Raw genomic sequence first — 5,048 nt, 5'->3', positions numbered from 1 at the left:
ACTGCTTTCAGTTGAGAATAGACAACGCGAGAATCGAGCAACGAATTCATGCGTCCAGAATAAAAAACCTCTTGCTTGACACATCCCGATGAAATGCGAGACTGAACAGATGGAAAAGGCGGGAGTATTCTGTAGTATGAACACCACTGGCCTCCGCAAGTGAATTTTGGTGGACCCTCGAAATAGTCCACGGCGCACTACTTGAGACTGACTGACTCCCACAAGAGACGATTTCCGAGCTCTGAGGTGGTATGTCCGGGAGAAACTATGAGTGTTGTCCAACACCCACAGCACTCGGTCTCTTGGAAGGATCTGGTTGCAATAGCGGACCGACCAGGCTTTTCGATGACTCGTCAGAAATCCCTTTCTATTTTCCAGATAACACATCATACCTCCCTTCTTTTATCTTGTGTAAGGACTCCTGGGCAGAGGATCCGCAAAAAGGCGTCTTCCCAACAAGCTTTTCATGGAGAAGAACTCCGACGGACCACAAATCAGACAATGGACCGTACGACACACCACGACAAATATCAATTTGTGACATGTACGGCACGACCCCCACGTGTGAAATCTGCACATCCTGGTCAACTTTTGTATGTGTTGAATACATGGCAGAACCAAAGTCCCTAAGCGCAATCAATATCGGAAACTCAATTTCGGAACAGAAAATATTGCCTGGACGAATGTCACGGTGAAGCACAGGCTTCCATATAAATTAGAATAAATTAAGGCGCTGTTGACCTGACTCAAATGTTTGTTGCTGGGCTCTCCGAGAGATGCTCGTGTCGACGAAGAAGGATTCGAAAAATTACGACCGCACATAACATCATACACTATATATTCATGTTCTAACGTAGAGAACACATCTCTTCCTTTCACAATGTCTGGATGGGACAGAACTGAATTGATATGATGTTCTCTGGGAAGTTTGTCATGCATGTCGTAAGGAATGTATGTCTTGTTGATTACTTTTACAGAGACTTGCTGCGTTTGATCTCGTTTCAGATGCGCCAAGTGTACGTTTGAGAAGCGTCCCTCACCAATTTTCATCAGGAGACTGTAATGATTCTCGAAGGCACGCATCTTTACGTAGGAATGATTTCAGTCCACACCACCATTTCTTCGCGGGTTACAAACTTCCAAAAGCATGCTCGATTGGGAAGCGGCATAGTGAACCGTCGTGAGTAACCGCAGTTCCGGAAAGAGATGAAAACAATTCTAGCATTAAAGCTATCCATTAGCGGACTGCCCTCTGTAACTTGAAGTGAGATCGCCATATCAAACTGTGCAAGCACATCACATGCAAGAGGGGCTACATGCAAGCATTATAAATAGTGCACGATGGATCCGCACCTTGTGAAAGAGTCCTCTCCCTCAAATGAGATACACCAAAGACATCATATCATCCAAGCATAGAATCGTATTTTCTCCCACTCTCGAACATTAATGGCTTTCAATATAAATACAGTTAGGCTTAAAACCAAACTGCCCTGAGAACAACCGATGTATATAAAGACCTCTGAATTTGCGCGCCGAGCGACTGAACAAATTTTGTCTTTCGAAATGTTCCGTAAGAAGTGTGCCGCAGTAAAAAAGCGCAGGCACCCATTACGAGAAACATGATTTCAATGTACAGGTTCCCTGGGACTCGGAATCAATGTTTTTGATGTTCGTATAATGCAATACGCCTTTCTGGTGGAAATTTGTACCGATACGGAAGCATCACTATAAATACCATACTGCGCTGCTAAACAAACATTAGATTCTCTGTCAGGAGGAGAAACCAATGTTTGTTTACCAAAATGCACGCTGGTCTCGGGGAGTCCTCACTTCCCCTGCTTCCACCACCATCACCAATGTCAAGTCATTAGACCGGTAATCAAGTAGAATGGTTGAAGCATGCACAATTGTAGCGGCATACTACGGTACCTTCACGGTACTTGGTGGTCCCAAATGTGCGGAAGACCGTACATTGAATCTCGAGACAGGAGGGGAATTTGCCTCAATCTCCCATATGCTAATTCAATTAAATTTGTCATTATTCCCAATGGGATCACTAACTTCTTTTCCATATTACAGTTTGAATGAGTAGATGGCGAGCAAGGCCTCTTGAAAAGATTGCATCTGAAAATCTTTCAATGTGGAATGGGAGTCTCCTCGAAGGAAGCGAACTCATTGCCACACTGAACTGCACTTGCGTAAACGAACGTAAAACTAATCGCAAGCATTTCATCTGCAGTAATGACACAATATTACGAAGGCTTCATCTATCGCTTCATCTATTGCTATATGTGCAACTGGCACACCCCTTTTATAATCTTATTGTTCGTTAGTGAGCTTCAGGCTGCGTTAGATAGAGTTATCGTCATGAATCAGAGCTTGCCTTTTGCCTCAGAGCTGCCTGTGTGGCAGTACAAACCGCAAACTTTTTGCGCACACTGGTATATCTAGCTGTCGCTGATCAAGATTTTTTTTTGTTTGTTCGGAGAGGTATCTATAATGCGGCTTCGTATAATGACTCAAAAATTGGATAGGTGTAAGGTTCCATTATTCCGGCTGTTCTTCTCTCTTCAATAACAGTACCCTCTCATGTAGGCCACAAGGAATTTATGATGTTGCCGTCATCAGTACGAACAGCTTGAATTTTCTCGCTCAACGTGCATTCCGCTTTAAACCAGCACTTCATCAGAGAAATCACGCAAGGTGCCGAAACTGATTAACTAGCGTTTATACTAGATTAAAGAGCCATGTCTTGAGGATAACGGAACCCGTAGCAAGCACAGATACCGCTTTGTGTCAGCAGCTGGCTTTGATCCGGGTATGAATGCGACTGAAGGGGCAAACACTCGGGCAAAACAAAAAGCTCTTGGACACCACTTGCAACATTTCATGTTGCTGTTATACACTATGTGCTGCTCTGTAGCGAACTTTGCCAGCATTTTACTTCCATCCCGCCGGCACGCTTTGCTCAGAGTGCCTGTCCTCCATCGCTCTGCATGTGATCTATCTACGCTGTGGCTGTCTGACCTGCAACTGGCCTACTTTGCATATAAAAGTGGAACGGTGGTTCCATCTCTGAGTACCGGGAGACGACGACCCTGATCATCACACACTCATTAAATGCAATATCTTCTTGACCGTTTCCCGTTGCCCCGGGCCACACTGCCAGAGAACAAACCTCATTCGCAGTCCGCTTTCCTCTCTAGTCTTGCGACTCCCTCTAAAAACGACCCTCAATCACCGTTGCGTCCATAGAGACGGCTGCTGCACCTCACTCCTCTTCAGTTTCGTATCGAACACGATGCGCCGAACCCTGGGTCGCCCTCGTTTTTTTTTTCTGTCTGCAAACTGTGTATAGATACAGAATGTTGTCATGAAAGGCAGATATAGGAACAGATCACAGAAATCCTTTCTCTCCGTCAGTAGTATACATACATAATGATGACTCATCTTCAAGGGCGTAAAGGCCAGTCCAGCCATCGCAAGTTCGTTTCTTTTCTCGCAGAATGCTCTGGAAGTGATCGTAGCCAATCCCCCGCGGTGACAACTGTGGTTCCTCCATTGCCACCATACCGTATGAGAAGGACAACAGCGGCGGTGCTTTTTGGTGTGTGTGGATCACTCGCACGATATGTCTAATTGCCGGTGTGGAGTATGGTGACTGCCAGAGCCACTTAATGTTTGGTCTCATCAAGTGTTTACAGGCATGCGTGCAGCATATTTTTTGGAGGCCAATAAAGTTAGAGATTCCAGAAACGCAAACCGTCGACAGGAGTATGTTTCGCGCGAAAACGTGGAGCAGATTGACCAGGCCCTCAGATCAGGCAGGAGGGTACGAGTTTGTTACGTAAATCGTCGCTCACTTGAAGCCATAAATTCCTCGCGCTATGACAGTGGACTGAGATGGGCTTATGCCCGACATACTGTCATTTCCATACACGCTGAAAGGTACGAGAAAGAAACACAGGAGGAGGTTTGGACAAAGGGTCACGTGTAGGGGAGATTGGGAAAGTCTCGAGGGGTTGGTGGTCGCCAAGCAATGTTTTTACTTTTTGCGAAACAGCTTCCTTTGCGGCAGAAAACATGGCTCTGCTCCATTCGTATTGAACAAGTAGAGAAGGACACGACTCTACGTTGTCATGGACGAGTGGATGGACACGATTTAAGTCAAAAGAACAACAGACTCGTCGTGAACGTGCCCGTAGGTGAAGTTTCGAAAGTGCCTCGCTTGATTGGGATGAATGGATTCATGCGCAGTGAAGCTGTGAACGTGCCGTCTTTTTGAAGTCGAGATTAAGGCCGCGGGTCTTGTATTTCCTCAACAGACACATTGCATGGCCATCCTAGCAGTGTATGAAAAAACCTGAGTACGGGGGAAGGGTGAATGCGGACTATTCGAAATTGTGGTACCGGTACTGTATTTAGCGTGAGACTTTACGCCAATTCAGGATTAGAGAGAGATCCGCACAGAGCTGCTTCAGGCAATGGCAGTCAACTGTGTAAGAATTTTGCAAGGGCTATGTTTGTCTTCGCATTCTATATCGAGATGTACAACATCACGCCGGCCCTCACCCAGAATCGTAGCCTGCCCCACATGCCGCACGGATGCTCCAGACATGCTGTACGACTAGAAAGACAGACAATGGAGGCTTTTCACGGGATACAGCACGTCGTGGGTTTTGATTCCTGCGCAACGGCATGTGTTGCTGCAGGGTCGCATGCATTGCACGTGCGCATTTAGAAACAGATGTGCTTACGCATGTCACAGCCGGGAGGTACTCGCACATGCACACTTAATAGCGATGGTCATGTTGAGGATGCGCGTCGCACCCGTGCCTGTCTTGTCAAACAGATTCGTACGCCCAGATGTACAAACGATACCCTGGCTACTGTACAACACCCAGAATCGTAGCCTGCCCACATGATGTGGGAACACCAACACCCAGAATCCTAGCCTGCCCACATGATGTGGGCAGGCTACGATTCTGGGTGTTGGTGTTCGGCATGTGTGCGCGCACCCCAGACATTCTGGTTGTTGTAGATAAAGC

Source organism: Chondrus crispus, genomic scaffold, assembly GCF_000350225.1.
Source record: "Chondrus crispus Stackhouse genomic scaffold, scaffold_231, whole genome shotgun sequence".
NCBI classification, from domain to species: Eukaryota; Rhodophyta; class Florideophyceae; order Gigartinales; family Gigartinaceae; genus Chondrus; species Chondrus crispus.
Note: the sequence above shows the minus strand (reverse complement) of the source record.